The sequence below is a fragment of the Lissotriton vulgaris genome, chromosome 3_1 (assembly GCF_964263255.1).
Source record: "Lissotriton vulgaris chromosome 3_1, aLisVul1.2, whole genome shotgun sequence".
In the NCBI taxonomy this organism is placed as follows: Eukaryota; Metazoa; Chordata; class Amphibia; order Caudata; family Salamandridae; genus Lissotriton; species Lissotriton vulgaris.
The window spans coordinates 628,595,738-628,619,041 of NC_141689.1; the positions used below are offsets into that span (position 1 = coordinate 628,595,738).

Here is a 23,304-nt window from a genome sequence, read left to right on the forward strand (position 1 = left end):
TTAGATGCAAAACAAAGCATGCTTCCTAAATAAATTGCTTCACTAGCAATGACATGCTGCTTATAGGTGACGTATGGCAATTGTTTCACTGTTCTGGAAGTTTTACCTGTATATGTTTCGTCTTCCCTTATTGCATATTACTATACAGATGACATTTTAGTTGTGAATTCTGTGTAGTGTTTAAGTCCTACTTTAGGTCCTTAGACGGATGGGGTTTGGGCCTAGCTAGCTCCTTCGTCAGGATGCTATAGGATCTACCCTCAGCCCATGTGAGAGTCAACAGTGTTCTCTACATTCAATTTCCTATTGGCTGGGAAACTAGGCAAGGCTGCCTGCTCTCACCACTGCTTTTCGCTCTGGCAATTGAGCCACTGGCAGCCTGGATCTGCTACGACGCTCAGGAATTAGAGCTGTGCTGGAAAGGTGGCTTCAAAGACAGAACTGCTCTCCACACTGACAACGTTCTAATCTTTTTGAGCTGGCCGCAAATCTCCGGCCTTGAATCCCTCAAATCCTGCACTCTATGGAAAAGCCTCTGGAATCTGGATTAACTTGGCTAAATTGCAGCTGGTCTCCCTCAAAGGGGACGCCTCAACAGTCAACTGTCAATCCTATTTTATGATCCGTAATCTCAGCTTCAAATATTTAGAGATCTGTAATGCCCTTGAACCAGCACTGACCTGGAGCTTCAACCTCCACCCCCTAGTTGCCAAGCTCAACACAACATGATTAAGTGGGCAAGGGAAAAGATACTGATGGGCACAACATGCGGAAGCTGGTCCGAGGGGCAGGGGGAGCCCGACAAGGAACATCGTTCGGAGGAGAGGAGAAGCCTAGCCAGTAAGAAACAAAGGGACCGCTCCATCAGAGCCAAAGATCTAAACTGTGAAGAAAGATCCCTCCTCAAACAATCAACAAGGTTCCCACACTAGTAACAGCCCATCAACGCCAATGGTGGATGGCCTTCAACACCATAATTGAGAATCTCCTCTTCTCAGCCGTGCTGCTGGGTTGGGGTTCCTTGCTCATTATGCTGAAGTCAGAGGGCTTTTACTCCTACCTGTGCCACTACCCAGAGAACTCTCTGACCAGCTCAAGTTTGGGGAATGAGTTGGAGAAGGAGTAGCTGCTGATTGAGCTAAATGGGTGGCTTGTCTATAAAAAAAAAAAATTCTCAATATTACCTTCACAGAAGGCTCCTTCCTGCTCAGTGTCATCACCCTGCAGCTGGGTATTGCCATGGACAAGGAGGACCCCGCAAGCTGCGTCTGCTGGGCAGCACTTACTTTTCATTGTCGTGTTTAATGATTGCTTATGGAGCAAGTAATCCAAACTAACTTTCCGTCCTTATCTTTGTCTCACTGGCCCTCAATGACGTTGGTGGGATGTGCATGGCCATAGCTCATCCTCCTTAATATGTTCGGAGACCTTTTCTCCACCTTGATAGCACTGAGTATTGGCTCATATGTCTCCTCTGCAGTTACCTTTCCCGGAATTGAGGTGATCTATGGGCTGGGAGCCTCTTTTATCACCATCCTTATTGTCCGGGCGACATGTGATGGGCTTGTCTTCTTTACGTGCTTTTTCAGCTGGCCCCTGGAGCCTTTCCTCGGCTTGAGGATATGGACTATACAGTGAAAATGAAGTTCAGCTGGTTGGGTTTTGACCACAAGCTAGCATGCAAGCAGTTCTACAACCAAGTCACAACAGTGGGCCGGTGACTGAGCGTAGGCAGCTCCACGAAGAACCCCCAAAAGTGCAACTTCAGCATCCTTTATGCAGTGTGTCTTCACCCAAATCATGTTGCTCAGTCTGGTCATCATGTGTATCACTCAGCTCAAATTCATCTTCTACATGGGTGCTATGAATAATATTCTGTAATATCCTGTGGGGGTAGACCTGAAGACCATGATGAGCATGGTGAGTTTGTACACCTCCATCTTTGGTGTCCTGCAGCTGCTCGGTCTGCTCACAACCCCATGATCAGGTATATTATGGACCGGAAGTTGAGGGACTGCGAGGATGGCACAGAAGAGCCAGATTATAAAGACACCGCATCTGGCGACAAGAAACAAAAAAAGAAGAGACTGTAGAATCCGAAAGATCACAAACACAAGAGAATGTTGCTTTTACCAGCCTTCTGCTGGTGGGATTTGGAGTCACGGTTCTTGTTATCAATCTGCCTTTACAGATTCTCTCCATTATTCATAACATTGTGAGAGGATTCATTCACTCTGCTGTTGTAGCTCTCTGTGCAGCTATATATCCATCTACACAGTTTGGAAGTCTGAGAGGGCTATATCCTTTTATTAGTGCTCTCTTCGCCCTTATACAACAGCTATTGTTCTTGGCGATGGTGGAGCCACTAAAAGGAGACTAACTCTGGGTGAACATGGTCCGCTGGGAAGGAGCACGCATGGATTTTGCCCGCCACTGTATCTCATTTGATACCACCGGCTTTTGGAGCGGCAGATGCAGCAGAAGAGTGAAGATGCCAAGCTCTTCCTGAAAATCAATGGCCTGCCCAATCACAAGACATTTTTGTAGCACTGGCAAGATTACCCTTTGTTTTTGTGGCTTCTCCCCACGGCCTTCCACACCAAGGCACCGGGATCAATAGCACACAAGTGGCCCCTGGAAGTGGAAAATCTGACCCTTTATCTACCTTTCTTCTATTGGCAAAGTGTTGTAGGGTCTTTTTTTTCTCAAAAGAGCTTTTGTCATTGAACTGCACATTCCTCATTGGGGACCACCGCTGGAAGATCGCCAGCAGAGTCCAGGAAATCTGGGTCACTGACACCACAGACTAAGGTCATCTTCCTGAGACTCTACACAACTTGCCGTATTGCATGAGGCCTTGCCATTCTGTATGGCTCCTTGCCCAGCTGTACAACGCACACCCTACTATACCAACACAACCATAATGTACCACTTCCTGAAGCTCTGTACATCTGCCCACCCTTCTGTATGACTCCTTGCAATAGAGGTATCCATTCTTTCATATGAAACACTGTTGTATAACTCCAGTTATGTCAAACTTGCTGTTCCATCAGATGCCCTCTGCCCCCACTTAATGACTGTTAAGCTCTATAACTCTGCTTTGTTGTACAGTTACATTCCCTGAAACACCTTGCCCCACCGAATGAATTCCTCTCCTTCTATATGACTATGTGCCATGCCATTCACCCAGTCCCGCTGTATTGTACCTGTTCTGAAATACCTGTCAAATTTTAACCATACTCATACCATTTCAACTACAGCCCCCTTCTTTTATGTTTGGTGACAACAATGAAACTCTTGCCTGCTACATGACTCACTGCCCCACGGCGTAAGACGAGACAGAGTAATTTCAACAGTATGCAGTCAGGCACCAGACTGTCAGAGCAGGGTATTGCCTTGAGTGATTGTTATGTTTTTTTTTACTCACATATCTGGAGCCCAACCAGAATCAGTAGAGCGATTTGGAAGAGTAAAGCTAAAGTATTCAGAAAACAGAAACCTACCCTCACCCCTTGACCCCAACTAATAACTGACCAATACAGCTGGGTTAAGAGTGTCTCTTAGAATGAGAATGAAGACTAGAGATATCCCATACCCCCAGTAGAATGAGGCAGCCAGGTTACTAGGGTCCCTCAGCTCAGGGTTGTATGGCCACATGGGGCAAGGGCACATCCCGGAAGGCAGCCAGAGGCCATTGTGGTGCTTTCAGGACTGAGAGGCACCATCCATCCTTTTACAAAAGCAGCACCGAGTGAGCTGTATTGTATTTTATAGGTATATATGACCGTTTGAGAGAAATAATGTTGCTTCTTTCAGTTCCAGACCTCCAATTAGTTGAATATTTCATGAGTCTTAGAGCCAAGTCCAACCCTACCTATTATGCTCCCCAGCTTGGCGTATTCAGTTCCTTATTCCCAAAGCACAACACTGAGGCCCTTAGCATAGACAGTGCTGTTTTGCAGCAAACAGGGACGTCTTTTGACATAGTCTGACTGGATCCATGACATTCGAGGCAAGCTATAGCATTTTTGGAGTGCCAGAAATCACACTCTGCAGGGGAACCCAAAATAGCACTCCAGTGGGAAGACATGTAAATGGCAGTTGTGGTGTTAAGGAAAATGATTACACTTGACTTCTAGAGGTTAGTAGGGTAGTCATGTTTGGGTAAGCCACTGGTGTACTTCCTCAAGAGTTGTAATATCGCTTCTACCTGGGCTAAGCCTTTCCTGGGAGGAAACAAGCACTTTCAGCAGAATAATGCACTGTGCGTTTCTCAGGTGTATGCATTTAAGGTCACCACAAAACCTGCTAATAAGAAATACAAACAGAGAACTTATCACACACACGTTATTCGCATGCTGCAAAAGGAAAAGACTGAAGGGTCCGGAATTGCATGTTTGTGGGCAGAATATATCTCTCAGCTAGCTGAAAAGACCACAAGGGGATGAGGGAATGCTGAAAATAGTGCAGAGCGGGCACGAATCATTAAGGGGTACCAAATCATCTCTCATGCTGTCACATCTACAGGAGCGTTAAGTAACTATTTTATCTTACAGAAGGCCAGAAACATATGTGAGGTGTTGGAAGACCCTTTTTGGGGAATCAACTCTTCTGTGTGCGGACAGAAAAGGTTTGATGAGTAGGGGCTTGAAAATGTTTCTTTCGGTGCTAATATTTCGCATCATTACCTTGCACTGTGTATCAGAATCTTCCATTTTCAACACCATCCAGAGTTGATTGGTGTCTGACATGGCACATAATGGAGGACTCTATACTTTCTTTGGATACCTGAAGGAAGTGGCCCGTTTCGGGTCACCCAGGTCACTAATGACCACCTTTCAGCCTTCCATACCAAATGAAGAGTCGGTCATCCAGTAGAGACTACAAACCTAATACTGTTTATTCAAAGTACACTCAGAGCGGAGCCCAGTCTGCCCAGTCACTAGGAGTGCTACAGAGGGACTGAAATCGACAAGCGTAAAGGTACAATATGAACATTTCGTAACTGGGCTAAAACAGGCCCATAGTGGAATTTCCCAGGCAGGTGCTGCCAAACAATGGAATACAAGGGGAAAAAAAAAATTCAGTGTTCATATCTTACACAAAGTTGCAAAGTCCAAGGTTGTTCCAGTCGGGCCTGTCACCAGACAAGTGGGAGTAAACCTTTATCTACTGAGAAAGGTATGCACTAATAAGAACAGTCTATTCATTAGTGAAGCAAAACCCAACCTTGGAAAAACAAAACCTAACTTCGGCCTTCTCTAAGATATAGCAAAGGATTAGTTTAGGTTATGATTCAAAATGGCGTCTGAACAGAAAATGGTGCTGCGAATGGTACATTCTAACATACCTTACAAGGCTGACTGACAAGTAACCCCTGAGCAATGGTTTGGTATTCTCTCAAACCCTTTAGCAATTATATTTCATGGAACATTATGATTTCAGTATTAATCTATTTTTTTTACAAAGGCATTTATTAAAAAGGTAATTTCAGGCATTATTAAAAATGTGGGGGGGACTTGTTTTGTTCTTATATAATTTCAGAGACGTTTCCTATACAGTACTGTACGTTATATATATCACTTTGTTCCACCTTTTTTATATGATTCTTTTGGAATCTTTCAAATATAATTGTGTGATGATTAAAGCCACATTAGATCAGGGAAAGAAAATGAGTGGGTCAATCTACCCTTCATCGTATTCGGATGTGTAGCACTCTTCAAAATGATGATTATGATTCAGCTACTTTATGCCCTGCAGAATTTCCCATTCCTAATTCCGCAGAACTGGTTCAAACAACTCACAGGAAAATTAGGAGCCTTCCGCTGGAGAAGCAAAACCATCAGGATTTTATTCTATAAATGTATGCAGTCCACATACGAAGGGGAATGGCGATGACTGACAGGAGACTTCACTATTGGGCGTCTCAAAATCAGACTGGCTCTTTGGGGACACACAACAACCCTGCCTTTTGGCCTGAGGTGTCCCTGATCGATAGACACCACTTAGAAGCACTGTTGTATGGGGACAGCCTTTCTGGGTTGCTGCCCAACTCAAAGCACCTGCCTGTCCTGTACCAGCAAGCAGCCCTTAGCTGGATCTGCTGGGACCATAGACACCCGCAGGAGACCCTTCTTTGGCATTGTACCTGACACTTACAAATGGCCACCTAACTGGCTTAGAGTGATGGTACCTTATTAGTATTTCCAAGCTAGGTGATGTCTGGAGTGGCTCCCATATTGCCTCCTTTGCGGAGCTGCAAACTGAGTATGCATTTCATAACCCACAATTTTACAAATACTTACGATTGCGCCATGCTTTGGTGACCTACCACCCCATGCTGTCTGAGCTGCTGAAGTACAACCCCCTAGAACCTAAGACATGGTAAAATCTGAGCGATATACAAATCTTTGATTGCTATGGCTCCAGGCCACCTTATGACCCTGAGTGGACATCAGTAGAAAGGGTCTGCTTAACAGGAGTTATTGCCGCAGTGCAAAAATGGCCCGAAAGAGACCGTCATTTTGTTCCGCCAGCGCCTTATTGCACCGAAATACTTCCATGTGCCCTATCTTACTTTTAGGCAGATTCACAGGATTGGGGTCAATCTATCCCTGATTGTATTTGAATGTGTAGTCCTCTTCAAAATGATGATTATGCATCAACTAGGATATGCCCTGCAGAATTTCCCATTCTACATTCCTCAGACCTGGTTCAAGCAACTCACAGAAAAAATATGAGAAACGAAACACTCAAGTTTAAAGTCTATAAATCTATGCAGTCCACCGAAAAACTGGGAATGGCGATGGCTGACCCAAGACTACACTATTGGATGTCTCAAATCTCTCACATGATCTGTGGTTCAGTACCGTGCATATGATGTGTACCCTTTTTCTCCCTTTGTTTTGTGTTCCCCTTTCCTTGCATTGGTTTTTGTATAAACTCAATGTTAGAAATGGGATTTCTGGTTGGCTAAGGCTTGCGCCAAAGTCAGGCAGAAACCACCATTCTAAGTCAGGGCAAGGAAGTCACCCGCCAAGACAACCCCTGCTCACCCTCTTGGTAGCTTGGCACGAGCAGTCAGGCTTATCTCAGAGGCGATGTGTAAAGCATTTGCGCATGCACCCACCAGCAACAACATCCAAAGCCCACCACAAAAGGAACTCCACACAAGGTATATGTAAAAATGGCCTTTGTATTGCAAAACACATTAGATAGAAACACACACTTTACAATGTGCCAACAGGCATGGGCAGAATTTACAGGGGAATATGTACAGGACAGGGCCACAGGGATCACTGTCAGTAACATGCACTTGTAGATTTTAAAATAATAATCACTGTAGGACAAAAATGAAACATAGAGCACACAACCAGTAACTACTGGTAACAGGTAAGTACCACCTACGCAACCCTAACCACCTTAGGAGAATATTACGCAGGGAACCTGGGCTTCACTAGCAACACCTGTACTAGAAGCACAAGTTACTACTTGTGTAACGATATATCTGTAAGAGACATTAGTTAGTGATAGATTCCTTACCTTAGAATATCCCCAGGCGTCAGACTGGATCCGGAAACTTTTGCGTAGCAATACCCCTGCGCGCCGGTAGGCGTCGTCTGCGGCTCCGCGTCCGTCGTCGGCGTCGTGAGCGCCGGGATGACGTCGCCGGAGTACTTAGACGGCGCCCATGCGCGCTGACGTCAGTTCTGATACACAGCTTTTCCGCGCCAGATACGCAGAGCCATGATAGAACTAACACTGGTGCCATGAAACTAGGGCCCTGAAAGGGGATGACCTTAACCCTAGATATCGGTTCGCAGAACGGGGAGGATGGGTGGGTCGGTAAGGAATCTATCACTAACTAATGTCTCTTACAGATATATCGTTACACAAGTAGTAACTTGTGCATCTGAAAGAGACACGTTAGTGATAGATTCCTTACCTTAGAATAGATACCCCAGCAATACCAACCCCGGTGGTGGGTCTGCGAACCAATATCACACCAGAAAGTCCTGGAGGACGGAACGGCCAAAGAAGCCATCCCTCCGGACTTGACTGTCCAGGCAGTAGTGTCTTGCAAACGTGTGCAGCGAGGCCCACGTAGCTGCCTGGCAAATGTCCTGTAAGGGGACTCCTCGGCCCAGGGCAGTTGTTGTCGCCGTGGCCCGAGTGGAGTGAGCCCGCAGCCCAGCCGGGGGCTCCTTCCTCGCCATGGAGTAACATGCTTGAATACACAAGATGATCCACCTCGAAATGGTCCTCTTGTGTACAGCCTTTCCCTTCTTCGCGCCCACGTAACCAACAAAGAGTTGGTCATCCACCCGGAATTGGCGTGTGCGATCTAAGTAGTAGGAGAGCGCACGTTTTGGATCCAGACGGTGGAGCCTCTCTTCCTCTTTCGAGGGATGCGGAGGCGGAAAGAAGGTGGGCAAAGTGATGGACTGCCCGATGTGGAAGGCCGTGACAACCTTGGGCAGAAAGGAAGGTCGTGTACGTAACACCACCTTGTCAGGATGAACAGACAGGAAAGGTGGAGAAGAAGAAAGAGCCTGGAGCTCACTCACTCTCCTGGCAGAGGTGATGGCAACCAGGAAGGCAGTTTTCAACGTGAGAAGACGGAGAGGACAGTTATGTAGTGGCTCAAAGGGAGCACACATCAGATAAGTGAGAACAAGATTCAAGTCCCACTGGGTCATCACGAAGGGAACAGGAGGGAACATGTGTGTGATGCCCTTCAGAAATCTACTTACAATGGGGGACTTGAATAAAGAAGGCTGATCAGGTAGCCTCAAGAAAGCGGATAGAGCAGAAAGGTACCCTTTAAGAGTGCCCAGAGTAGAGCCCTGCTGGGCAAGGGAAAGAAGAAAGAGCAGCACTTCCGAAAGGGGTGCAGAGAGAGGATCCACAGCCTTTGCTGTGCACCATGCCACAAATCTGTTCCACCTGCAGGCGTATACCGACTTTGTGGAGGGACGCCTGGCTGCCAGAATGATATCACAGACTTCAGGAGGCAAGTCAAATGGCCTCAACTGCCGCCGCTCAATCTCCAAGCTTGTAGGTGGAGACTGGACAGGTTCGGGTACAGGACCGTCTCCTGCTGCTGCGACAGAAGGTCCTCCCGAAGAGGCAGACGAATCGGGGGATCGACTGACATGCTGAGTAGCTCGGGATACCAGTATCTTCGTGCCCAGTCCGGAGCCACAAGGATAACCTGGGCCCGGTCGCGCCTGATCTTCATCAGCACTCTGGGCAGAAGTGGTATAGGCGGAAAGGCGTACAACAGACCGCAGCTCCACTCGCGACGAAAAGCGCCTCCGAGAGAGTGCCGCCTTGGAAATTCCAACGCGCAGAACTGATGACATTGCGCGTTCGCTTCTGTGGCGAATAGATCTAACCAAGGCTCTCCCCACTGCTGAAAGACACCTTGCGCCACGTCCGAGTTCAGACGCCATTCGTGATCCATCATGCACTGACGGCTGAGTTTGTCCGCCCTGACATTCAGAGAGCCTGCCAGGTGTTGAACCACCAGGGTCACGCCCTGATGTTCCAGCCATTGCCAAAGGCGCAGAGCCTCCTGGCAAAGGGTCCACGACCCCACTCCGCCTTGTTTGTTGCAGTACCACATGGCGGTGGTGTTGTCGGTGAACACTTGCACTGCACTTCCCCGGACAGAGGGGAGGAATGCCTTCAGTGCTAGACGAATCGCCCGAAGCTCAACAGGTTGATATGGAGCCGGGACTCCGCCGGAGACCAGAGGCCTCTGATCTCCGCCTCTCCCATGTGGCTTCCCCAGCCCTGGAGGGACGCGTCCGTCACCACTACGTGCTCCGGGTGGGGCAGGGAGAGGGATCTGCCATTGACCCAGTCGCGGTCCGTGAGCCACCACTGCAGTTGTCTCGCAGTGCCCTCCGAGATCAAGACATGATCGGACAGGTTGCCCTGATGCTGGGCCCACTGAAACTTCAGGTCCCACTGCAGAGCCCGCATCCGCCACCTGGCGTGACGCACCAGAAGGATGCAGGAGGCCATCAGCCCCAGGAGTCGCAGCGTCAACCTGACCGAGACTCGGGATAACGGCTGGAACCGCTCCGATGAAGGGGAGCTTCTGAGAGGGACACAGGTGTGACTTTGGCACATTGATGGAGAACCCCAGCAGGTGCAGGAGGTCACCCGTAGTCTGGAGGTGGCTGACGACTGTCTGGGGCGAGCCCGCCTTCAACAACCAGTCGTCGAGGTAGGGGAAGACTGATACCCCCTGCCTGCGCAGATGAGCTGCGACCACCGCCATCACCTTCGTGAACACCCGCGGGGCGCTGGTAAGGCCGAAGGGGAGCACGGTAAACTGAAAGTGCTCTTGGCCTACCGTGAACCACAGGTAACGCCGGTGGGCCGGCAGGACGGGGATGTGGAAATAGGCGTCCTGCAAGTCCAACGCTACCATCCAGTCTCCCGGGTCCAGGGCAGCCAGGACCTGAGCCAAAGTCAGCATCTTGAACTTCTCCGACCGGAGGAAGCCGTTGACGTTCCGCAAGTCCAAGATAGGGCGTAGGCCCCCTTTGCCCTTCTTGGGCACCAGAAAGTAGTGGGAGTAACATCCACACCCTACTTCTGGCCCAGGAACGTGCTCGATGGCCCTCTTGGCCAAAAGGGCCGTGACTTCCTCTTGCAGAAGTTGCAAGTGATCCCCCGACACACGGTGGTATTGCGGTGGCATGGATGGAGGGGATGCCTCGAAGGGGAGGGAGTAGCCCCTTCGGACAATCTGCAGCACCCACCTGTCCGAAGTGACTGTATGCCAGTGGGAGAGGTGATGGCGAACCCTGCCCCCCACAGGCGTCACATGGGCCTGAAAACTCGGACTAGGAAGGTTTTGAGGCAGGTGCTGCTGAGGGAGGTGTGAACTGGCTTCGCCGCGGTCCCCGACCGCCGCCACGGCGGTTTCCACGTCTGCCACCGCGCTGCTGGACAGTTTGCGGCGTGTGGCTGACGGTACGTGGTGGGGCGCCCCTTCCGTGGGCACGAAAGGAGCGAAAGGCACCCGTTTGCTGTTGTGGGGCCGTGAGGCCCAAGGACTTGGCCGTAGCCCTGGAGTCCTTGAAACGTTCCAGTGCATGGTCTGCCTTGTCGCCGAAGAGGCGACGGCCATAAAACGGCATGTCCAGGAGGGTGGCCTGGACATCGGCCGAGAAGTTGGCGGACCTCAACCAGGCGTGGCGTCGAACCGCCACCGTCGTTGCCATCGCCCTGCCCAGTGAGTCCGTTGTATCCAGCCCACACCGAATAGAAAAGCGTGCTGCATCTCGGCCGTCCGCAAGGGCTTGGCCGAGTTTAGCCTGGACCTCCTCCGGGCATCTTGGCAGCACCTCCGCAACCGTGTCCCACAGAGTGTGGGTGTAGCGGCCCAAGAGACAGGCGGTGTTCACAGACCGCAGCCCCAAGCTAACAGACGAGAAAGCCTTCTTCCCGAACTGTTCATATCTCTTGGATTCCCTGTCGGGCGGGGCCGACGGGAATGCGGTTTGGGAGTTTGAGGCCTGGATGACCAGACTCTCGGGGGTGGGATGGGTGGATAAAAAGCATGGGTCGCCCGGGGCCGGGCGGTAGCGTCTGGCCACGTTCCTATCCACAGGTGGGCCTGTGGCGGGCTTGGACCAAGTGCTCAGAAGAACGTCACATAAGGCCTCATTGAACGGCAGCAGGGGCTCCGCGGAGCTTGACTGCGGTTTGAGGACCTCAGTGAGGAGATTAGTCCTCACGGCCGCGACGGGGAGCTGAAGGTTTAAGGCCTAAGCTGCCTTCGTCAACACTACGCTGTAAGTATAACCCGCCTCCGAAGCCATAGTCGGAGGCGAAGTAAATCCAGTGTCTGGCGATGTGTCAATACCACTGGCCTCCCCAAGCTCATATGTCCAGTCCTGCTGTGACTGGCAATCTTGTGCCAGAGGGTCCTCGGACCCCTCCCAATGTTCCTCGTCACCTGTGTCCTGGAAACCAGGATTAGCAGACAGGGCCTCCTCGTGGAGATAAAAATCCCCAAAGGCCGACGGAATCGGCGCCCAGCGGCGCCCTTCCGGCGCCTGAGTAGGACCGCAGGAAACATTGGGGGCGGCAACCACATTGGCCGCCGGGGGCGACACCTGAAGGGACGGCGCCGGCGAGGTCGTAAGGTCGACCGGCGAGGTCCCGGATCCGGAACCGGATCCAGCGAGGTCCTGCGGCGCCGAGACCGAAGTCGCCAGCGGCGTCGGAGCCAAAGCACCCGACGGCGTCGGGGCCGAAGCGCCCGATCCGGGAGGACCTCCAGACGGAACCGATCGGCCCGAAGGCGCCATGGGAACCGACTGAGGAGGGAGGGCCCTCATGACCATGAGGTACCTCTCGACCTCCTCCGGCGTCGCGCCGTGCCCAGGGACCCGAAGGTGTGGGGCAGGCGGCGACGCTTGCGACTCCCGCGGAGCCGCGTGGGCGGTGTCGCCCGAGCCCCCGGCCGCATCGTGCGAGCGTCGGGGCGGGTCGGAGGATCGATGACGTCGCTCCGACCTCTCATGCCTCTTACCAGACGAACGGTGTCCACTTCCGGAGCTTCGATGACTCCGACCTCGCGACCTGTCCCTCGACCTCCCGTGGGACCGGGACCGGGAGCGGCGCTGGGCCGACTGCCTCAGCTCTAGATGCTTGTGGGACCGCTCCCACCTAGCCTTCGACGTCAGGGCCCGGCAGTCGGAGCAGGTTCGATCGTCGTGGTCGAGGCCTAAGCACTTCAGGCACCGGCGATGGGGGTCCGTGACCGACATCAGTCGATCGCACTTCGAGCAAGGCTTGAACCCGGGCATCCCTGGCACCGATGAGTCGAGAATTCGACAAAAAGAGAGAGATCAAAAGGATCAAAAAGTTCAGTCAAAAATTGACTGGGGGTAGAGCTTCTTCCGGATCTGCGCTAGCTGGCGCGGAAAAAAGAAGAACTGACGTCAGCGCACATGGGCGCCGTCTAAGTACTCCGACGACGCCGACGAGGGACGCGGAGCCGCAGACGACGCCTACCGGCGCGCAGGGGTATTGCTACGCAAAAGTTTCCGGATCCAGTCTGACGCCTGGGGATATTCTAAGGTAAGGAATCTATCACTAACGTGTCTCTTTCAGATAGAACAACCACCTAAGTATCACCATACATCTAGGGGTATAAGCATGAACATATTACACATGATGCTTCACAACATTCAGAGGTGTAGGGAAGGAAAACATATGATGCATAAACATACATTCAGCAGTGTAAGAACAAGGCACATGACACATCAAAACACATTCAGAGGTGCAGGGAAGGAAAAACACATGATGCATAAACATACATTCAGCGGTGTAAGAACAAGGCACATGACACATCAAAAACACATTTAGAGGTGCAGCACAGAATAATTCGCAGAAATTACATAAGCCACAACCTGTGACTTGTCCCCAGGCCAACTGGCCTCTCTGGGGCTAGGACGCCCTGTGTCCCAATGTCAGGGGCCCAAACGTAGCAGCTGCCCACTAAGTGCTGGGCAGCTGTGGAGACAATGGGGCCAACGCTGGAGCCTCGTGGCCCTAAACAATTACAATGTCCCCTCAGCCTCTAGGGCTCCAAACAAATGTGGCCCCAACGTTGGAGTCCCCCCTCTGGGGACTCGAAATCAATAAATGTCCCCAAGAGCCTCGTGGGCTCTAGAATAAACTGTGGGGAGCGGCCTGCTGCCTTCTGGGGCCGCTCTACCACACTAGGACAATGCCCCCTATGACGTGGGAGTCCCTCTCGGGGGACTCGAAAACAAATGCGGCCTTCGAGAGCCACTGGGGCCCTAGAACAGTTATGACCCCACGAGCCTCTCGGGGCTCCTCAACAAATGGGCCGCCTCTAGCCTCTCAGGGCTCAGTAACAAAGCAATGCGCCCGGAGCCTCTCTGGGCTTCTTATTCAACTTTACCCGGTCAGTGGAGTCCCTCCCCGGGGGACTCGTACTCAAGTAAGGCCCCACAGGCCTCCCGCCACGACGGCCCTCGCTCTGGAGGGGAGAGGCGAGCACCGGCAATGTGCCCCGACGCCCCCCTCTCCTTCACGGGCACTCACCGGGTCTCGCGGCGGCTGGCTGGAGAGCTCCCGCTCCTCGGGACTCTCCGATGTTGCGGCCTCCCCTCGCTTCTCCGGGGCTCTCCCTCGCTCCTGGGAGCCCCAGGGGCGGGGGGCGGCAACGGTGATCTCCGGCAGTGCAGGAGCGCGGAGTAGGCTCCCGCCGCTTCCAGCTTCTTCTCTTCCTCGGGGCAGCCAATCACCTCTTAGGTCGCCCGGCGAGCCTCCCGCAGCCTCCACCAATGGCAGCGCTGCTCCCGGGTGATGTCAGCGGCAGATCCCTCGGCGTCTCCTCGGCCCGGTGCTGCGGCGGTGATCTCGGGGGGTACACGAGGGGTAGGCTCCCTCTTCAATTTAAATATCAAGCGAGGTGGGCACTCGCTGGGGGCCACAAAACGGCACCAGGTCCCTGGCGGGGTGGGCACCTGCCAGGGTACTTAATAATTGGTAAATAAACGGGGCAAATGCCGGGTGGGCACCGGCTGAGAACAAAAGCGCTCCCAAGCGCTAGGCAGAATAAAGCGCTCTCAAGCGCTAGGCAAAAATCAAGCGCTTCCAGGCGCTATGGTCCCAAAAGTCCAGGGACCAGCACAAAGTCCTTCAGGAGGTGGGGGGGGCAAGGCTGGGCCCAGAACCAGCTCACAGGGTCCTCCTAGGCAGGGAGGCAATTCCCAGGGGCGGTCCTCCTGGCGCCCAGCATCAGGCCGCCTCAGGAAAAGGATCCAGGAAGAGAACAGTCCACCAGGCCTCCAGGATATCCAGGGGCTGGGCAGGGCCCAGGGAGGCAAGTCTTCCCCTGGGCCCCAGCAGCAGCATGCCCCTGGTAGATTCCAGGCAGAAACAAGAACATTTTACAAGAGGTCACAGCCTCTTTTTATACACACAATTCCTTTGTCTAAAGGTGCAGGTAAGGGGCGAACCAGATACAACTGGTTCCTGAGCACTTTGTTTTTGCTCAGCCCCTCTCTCCATTCACAGGATGGGTCAGACATCAGACACACCACAGGGGGTGGAGCCAGCATTGTGAGGGGAAAGCCCAGCCCTATTCAGGTCCCAGGTGCACTCCTCCCCAGCCTTTCACCACTGGGGCAGACCCATCCTGACTCCTGGAGCCTGGCACACCAGCCAGCTCTAGCCATTCACAAGCCAGACACAAATTACACAAACATGCCAACTTCTAGAAGTGGCACTTCCACACTAGACACAATCATGCCGCATACATCATTGTGCAGCATTTAATCACATGAGTCCGCAAATACCAAACTCGCATCTACACTCCCCACGCATTTCGAACTACCAGGGACACACACATTCCCCATGCATTCCTATGGGAGGGCAGGCCAAAGTCACATACGCACTCAGGGAGCGCACGCACTTTACACTGCGCCACAGTGTCAAAGTGCGCAAAGACCAGAAATCACTATAATTATTTAATAATACCAGGCAAAAAGTTCAGGGGTGAACCTGCCAGAAGGGCCAAGTCCAACACTCAAAAAATAGGATTATCAAAAAACTTGTTCCTCATAGCCTCCCCATATCCAAAAAAACACATTGTCTATGTACCTCTACCACATGGAGATGTTCTCTACTAGGCTACTGACATTTATGAATTCTTCTTCAAACTCTGCCATGTTCCTCTTTGGTGAAGAAGCAGTCCATTGTAGTAGATTTAGATTTAGAAAAATCAAATTGAATACTAAATAGATTATTTTTGGCGTGGGTAGTGATGAATTCTGTCAGTCTCCTTTGAAGTCTCTCTCTCTTTTGTAAATACAATACAATGTCGGCCAATTCTTTGTCCTGTGGAAGGTTTACGAAAAATCAGACTACATCTAACATGACTAGAATTTATGTTGTGGGGTCATATACAGTGCTTTCAATTGTTTTAATGAAGTTGGTTGGTTACTGGCCATTTGACCTTACAGTCCTGCAGAAATGTTTTAAAAAGAGTTGACATATTTGGAGATGGGTTAACAAATCGAATCATGTCTTGAAACTATGACTATTATTTTTTTCTGCTCAAATATCGCCTTCAATTATTCTTTAGGAACATTTTGTTTGTAATAGCTTGACTTATTTTCCAGTGTATTGATGGTGGAACGAACTGTATTTTCAAATTCAAGGACCACTTTTGGTATTCCAGATGTTAGAGGGCCATATGTTGATTTTCTCATGAGTAATGATTTTTCCTCTGGAGTATGACACTCCTCTTTGTGGAACTATATCTGGAGTATAATTTTACTAAATAATTAATTTTGTTTCACTCTTGAGGTGGACAAAATCAGTTGCTCCAGCTGGTACAAATGAGAGGACTTTTGAAAGGATGGATATTTGCTCTTTAATCAAAGGTATCTTTGAAAGATTCAGAATGGGACTATTAGTGTTCTCCTTTATGTCTGTCTCCTTGTTCTCTTGATTCTATGCAGCTTCTTCACAAAACGTTTGGGAATTAGGGTAACTGGTATAGTTTGTACCCAAACCCTTTATATGGATCATGGTTTCAGAAAATGAAATGAATTATTGTTTTGGGCGACTCTTATATTCCATTAGGGATCTAGGTGTCTTTGGTCGTGCACAATAGTCTCCCTTAATGTGAGGGTATACTATTTCTACTCGAAATTTTGTATGTCTTTTTCCAATTTTGTGAGCATCTTCATCTCTGTGCACTCACAGGATGCATCTATTTGTTTCCAATTTTAGCTAGAAGTTCTTTGTTCTCTGCCAAGGAATCCTCATTCTTGCAGTTTTTGAATGTCTAAAAATTACATTTTGCAAATTCTTTGTGCAATTTCAATTGACAAGACTATCCAGTCTCTGCTGTATTTTCTACAAACACAACAGAAGTCCTCTTATATATCGGGTCTTCTGTACTTGACGTCCCCACTGGATGGTACTAGCCCATAGGAGCTCAAGTAGGAGCTAGCCACGTAACTAACTGTATAACTAACTTCTTTTTTAACCTCAGCATATCTGCTTCATTATATTTTGTTGCTCTAACTGAGAGTTTTGGGGAAGGGAGAAAAGATTGCCAAAACATTTGTATGTGTTCTTCGGAACAGGATACAATCATCTTACCTGAAATGCTCCTTAAAAAAAATATGAACACCACAGTATTTAACCCCTTGCATGCTGATGACGAACCCCAGCCGTCATGCACTACGGTGCTCGTGTGCTGATGACGGCTGGGGTTCGTCATGGCCCGCCCCTGTTCATTTGTTTACAGCACAGTGGCGGAAACGGGCCAGCAGTCAAGGGGTTAAGGGGGAAGCGTGAATTATTAACATTGCATTTCTAGGCCCTTGCAATTGCAAAAAAAGCTCATGGCAAGTTCTACTTCCGAGGGTTGAGCCCTTATTACACTAGCAGAGACTGGACCTCTAAAACCTGTAAAAAATCCCTCCAAAACATCCAAGTCATAATTTTAAGGATTATTCTTATGAATCAAAAATGTATTAAGAAAGAGCAAGCAGTCACGTATTTTCAGGTATTTCTTTTCTGTTCTTTTTTGTTTTGCAAATATCATCCAAGGCAAGCTAGAGTGAATGGCGCTGGTGTTGTAGGGTGCTCTATACAAAAGCTGCTTTCCACCTAAACTTGGGAACTAGCCAGTGTTTTCTGCTTTTGTTTTTGCATAATTTATGCAGCACTCTAAACCTAAAAGGATATTGTTTAGGTTGCTCCCTTGTGTCTGGACAAAGCTAAACCTCCCCAAAGAGTTATAATGATAGAGAAACACGTCTCAAGGGTTGCTTTTATTTATGCAAGGTTGGTTTGGATGGTATTTTACCAATCCAAAGCCGTAATACTGTGCTTGGAGTAGTAAAAGGCTTTTGTCATTTTACAGCTTGGTATGGATGGCACTGTTCTAATCCTATGCTTAAAGACTTTGCTGTAGGAATGAAAAAATACTGTAGGCCTGATTTAGATCTTGGTGGGTGGGTTACTCCGTCACAACTGTGACGGATATCCCATTCGCCGAAATATAAATCCCATAGGAAATAATAGGATTTATATTTTGGCGGATGAGATATCGGTCACCGTTGTGATGGAGTAACACATTCGCCAAGATCTAAATCAGGCTCTTATTCCCTTTCGAGCTCGCGTGGATGGCACTGTGCTAATCCTATTTTTTTTAAACTTTGCTAGAAAAACGAGTTTTTGAGGTGAGGAGATTAAGAGTGTTGCTGGTGTTGAAAGGTGCTCTATACAGGAGCTGCTCTCCGCCTAGACATGGAAACTACCTATAGCTCTCTGCTTCCTTGTTGGATAATTTATGCATCACTTTAAGCCTGAAAGGGTATTGTTTTGATTTATACTGGGTTCTCTCTTGTGTCTGTTCAAAGCTAAAGCTCACTGAAGATCTATAATGATAGCAAAATATGTGTCAGGGATTGCTTTTATTCATTACAGGTTGGCTTGGATAGTATTTTACCAATCCAAAGCTGTAACACTGTGGTTGGAGAGGTAAAAGACTTTTGTCATTTTAGGGCTCGCCATGGATGGCACTGTGCTAATCCTATGCTTACAGACTCTGCTGGAGAAATGGCAAAATACTTTCCCCCTTTCTAGCTCTGCATGGATGGCACTGAGATAATCCTCTGCTTTAAAACTTTGCTAGGAAACTAGACATTTGAGGTGAGCAGATTCGGAGTGTAGCTGGTGTTGTAGGGGGCTCTAACAGGTGCAGCACTCCACATGGACATTGGAACTACTCGGAGTTCTTTGCTTCTTTCCTTCATAATGTATGTGCACTCTTAGCCTGAAAAGGTTATATATATATATATATATATATATATATATATATATATATATATATATATATATATATATATATATATATATTCACTGAAATAACCATAGGTTTTTTACAGCAGTTATAGTTAGCTGGAAATTTTACTGACATAAAACCATTGAAATTACCACGTTATAGTTAGTTGGACTCACTATAACTTGCGCGCCTGCAATGCACTGCTGATGACGTCACATATTACATCACTCATGACATGGTCAGTGGCATCACTCATGACATCACTGATGACACCATCCAGTGAATGTGTGTCTTTCTGAAAAATAAACATGTTTTATATATGTATATGTAAAGGTCGATGGAATAATAAATGTTTAAATAAGTGTCTTAATGGATGTTTTTTTTAAACAAAAATTGATTGGTTGACTGGCTTATTAAGTGTTTCTTAGTGAATACATATATTAACGAGTATTGTTTAAATATTTAAATGTTTGTATCAGTGTTTCACTTTGTGTATAAGTGTATGCATGTGTTGGTGAGTAGCTACATGTGTGTGTATATGGGTTATTAGATTGCTAGGTTTGGGTTTTGGGGTACAGGGGTATTTTAGGGTTCAGGGGTAGGTGTGGGTTTTGGGGTACAGGGTTATTTTTATGGTTTAGGGCTAGGTTTGGGTTTTGGGGTACAGGGGTATTTTTAGGGTTCAGGGGTAGGTTTGGGTTACAGGGGTATTTTAAGGGTTCAGGGCTAGGTTTGGGTTTTGGAGTACAGGGGTATTTTAGGGTTCAGGGCTAGGTTTGGGTTTTGAAGTACAGGGGTATTTATAGGGTTTAGGGATAGGTTTGGGTTTTGGGGTACAGGGTATATTTATAGGGTTAAGATGGGTTAGTGTTTAAGGGTGTTGGGGTATTTTAAGGAGTAAGGGTGGGTTATAATTATGGGGTGCAGGGGTATTTAAAGGGAGCAGGGTGTACTGAACCTGAGAAGAAAAAATAATGAAATATTGGGCACAACGCTCGCTTTTTTTTCCGTAATCCCGCGCCCGCAAACGCCCACACTCATTGATGGCCAGCACCGACATACACTTTTAGGCACACCTCCCGCCACAAGTTCTAGAATTGCGAACTTTAGAGCTGGCGAGCTACGTTCGAATCTCGGCATCAGCTCAACATCCTGTGATTCCAGGCAAATCTCTCTGTCTCCCTGTGCCTACCACAAATGAATGTGTTCTTCTGTAATGTAAATTGTGCTCATTCCATATTGTCGAGTTTGCGCTATATAATATTGCAAGGAAAAATAAAGTAGGGAAACTTGAGTTCACACACTACTGAATGCGCACTATTAAGTGCATCAGCAGTGCACTGTGAATCGGAGCGTTTCACAGGCCTGTCACAGATAAGAAATGCTATAAAAACGAAATCCTACAAAACAATATACTACTGGCTGGCAGCAATTCATACCCGGACAACGTCGGGACGGGCTGCTAGTATATATATATATATATATATATATAAATATATATATTACCTACTGGCGGTCGCCAGTAGGTAGTTATAGTTAGGATTTTTTTCAATGTTAAATCTCAAAATTCTATTTGGAATAACTTTGGCACCGGTTGACGAATCTGCCTGAAAATTTCCTGAAAATGGCCTCGTCGAGCTCCGGTCCTTCCTTGAAAGTTTGGGGGGGATACGTCAAGCGGGGGCCGAGATAAAAGGGGGGTCCCAAAACGCGTTTTCCCCATGTTAATTTCCATAGGGCGGTCGATTTCACTTTTAACCCGAACGGCTGAATGGATTTCCACCAAATTTGGCAAAATTGTAGGGATTGGTAGCCTGATGTGCCTTTGCTATGTCTCAAGATATGTGCTGCAGTGGATTTTGAGTAATTTAGGTTACAAAAAATATATATATCTATAGCAGCGCACCGGTGCGCGCACCAGGGAGCGCTCCGGGCGCGTGACGCGAGGTGCGCATGGAAAGCTGATTGGCTCTCGGGTGTCTGTAAACATTCGAAACAGTCCAGAGCGGCCGCCATCTTGTGTCTCGGTAAAATCGAGACATAAGAGGTGGCTAAAACAAAGGGGGAACTGACCATAAGGCGTCAGGGATAGACCCCTTTGACCCCCTAGGTTTGATGTGGGGGCTATAAAAGGGCCCCGCGGGGCATTTAAAATATTTTTTTTTTTCGTTTTGCGCGGGGGAAGCGCCCGGTGCGCGCACCAGGTAGCGCACCGGGGAGCGTAAAATGAGGGAAAAAGATGACAGAGTTTTTAAAAAAATGAAGTTTTTATTTAGAAATTGGAGGTAGTTCTAAAAAGAACTTTTTTTTTTCTTCTTTTTGTTGTTTTATTTTTTTTTTGTGTTTTTTGAACTTTTTGAACTTTTTTTGGCTTTTCAAAACAGTTTTATTTTTTTTTGTATTTTTTTAGGGGGAGAAACAAAAAAAGGGAATTGAAACTGGCTCAACTGGAGCAAAAAAACAAAAAACCCAAAAAATTACTTCTTTTTGGGGCACTTGTGATTATCACCTGCAAGGACGATGAGCTTAACGCTTTTTTCGCCATAGGCGATAAGCTTGCCACATGCAGAACAAGTGATTTTAAAATCAGCAAATCTCGGCTGAATGCAAGGCATCACCTCGGATGTTTCTGGTTCTGATGAGGTGGGTTGGTTTCTTTGGGAGGGGGTCCTTGATGACTGGGGGAGGTTACTGGCCAGTTCCCTGAACTCTGCTCGAGAGTAGTTGTTTGGGTGCTTTCTGGTCATGTGCCGAATCATGGTATAGTTACCAAAAGAATATTTTTTGTTTGGGTTGCCCCGTGAAAGTTCATCATTGCAGATGAGGCAAGTCACCTTGGGCGCATTCACCTTTTTTTTCCCCTCTGGGATTGAAAAAAACTGCCATACAATGTGTGGTTTGGGTTTGTAAGGTGTATTTTCTTCTGGCAGCCATCTTCTTCTCCCCTCCTCCTCTTCCTCTTCCTCCTCCTCCTGTTCTTGACCACCAATATAATTTGGAGCTGGTCCTCTTGGTGGTTGTGGTGGTGGTGGTGGGGCAGATGCACCAGCTGATGCTACTACTGAAGCCATTATTTGGAGCAAAAAAGTAGAGAGAGCAACAAACAGGTCTTCCTCAGTCAAAGGACAAAGTCAGAATAAGGAAAAAAGGTGGGGTCTTTCATCATTTAGAAAAAAAAACTGTCCTGAACCAATGAGAAGTGTTATTTTCAGGTCACAAGACCAGGGGCTTCATCATTATGAAACTAAAACTGTTATGAACCAATGAAAAGTGTTATTTTCTGCTCACATGACCCGACGCGCTTACGCTACGCGCCCGGGGGCGCGCAGCGTAAGCGCGTCGGAAGTTTACGTTGTGCGATCGTATTCGCTCGAGTACTTCCGGGTGCGCTTACGCCGTGCGTATCACGCGGTCGCGGCTACGCGATACGTCACGATCATGTTTTCGTTTGCGATATTGGCGCTCACGGGACGCTCCCCGGAGCGCGCCCGGGGGCGCTTTTCAGAAATACGCTTTTCGGGGCGCACTCCGGGGCGCGCTCTGGGAGCGCTCCCCCCAAAAATTAAAAAAAAAAAAAATGGGATAATTGTAGGGACAGGTAGCCCTATTCTGAAGTGGTTTGTACAAAAATTAACTTTATAAAAATATGTATTGTGCTACATTGGGCTTAATATATGTTAGAGCCAAAATGTAGCCCAAATGTAGCCCAATGTAGCCCAAAGATGGCCACCAGAGACCAAAAATTGTAAATGTAGCCCAAATTTCAACTAGATGTAGCCCAACTGTAGCCCAATGACAGAATGTACCAGAGTGTTAAAAAGAACAACTAGAGTGCTAACAGTCTTATTTATAAAGTGAAACTTATAGTTAGGAATTAGCATTAACAAAACCTATGAAATTCACTGAAAAAACCATAGGTTTCACACCAGTTATAGTTAGGAATTAGCATTTAAAAAACCTATGAAATTCACTGAAAAAACCATAGGTTTCACACCGGTTATAGTTAGGAATTAGCATTTAAAAAACCTATTAAATTCACTGAAAAAACCATAGGTTTCACACCAGTTATAGTTAGCTGGAAATTTTACTGATATAAAACCATTGAAATTCCCACGTTATAGTTAGTCGGACTCACTATAACTTGCGCGTGCAATGCACTGCTGATGACATCACATATTACATCACTCATGACATGGTGAGTGACATCACTCATGACATCACTGATGACACCATCCTTGTGACACAGTGACAGACCTCCTCTCAGTGTAAAGTAACCCTTGAGACACATAATCAAAAATAGAAACTGAAATTTTTAAAAAATGGACATACCTATATCAGTTACAACAAGCAATTCTGTACTTCCACTATCTATATACACATCCACTCATTCACCAACAGTTCTATATAGTCACTCATACATATACTCACTCATC

The 23,304-nt window shown here is 48.1% G+C and overlaps 1 protein-coding gene and 1 pseudogene across 1 annotated transcript in view; one reads left to right on the forward strand and one right to left on the reverse strand.

The window, feature by feature from the left end:
- KIAA0825 (KIAA0825 ortholog) overlaps positions 1–23,304 on the reverse strand; it is a 2,177,598-nt gene that overhangs the window by 541,427 nt on the left and 1,612,867 nt on the right. The gene's annotated exons all lie outside the window — the stretch shown is intronic.
- LOC147726848 (large neutral amino acids transporter small subunit 4 pseudogene) lies at positions 1,777–2,509 on the forward strand (annotated as a pseudogene).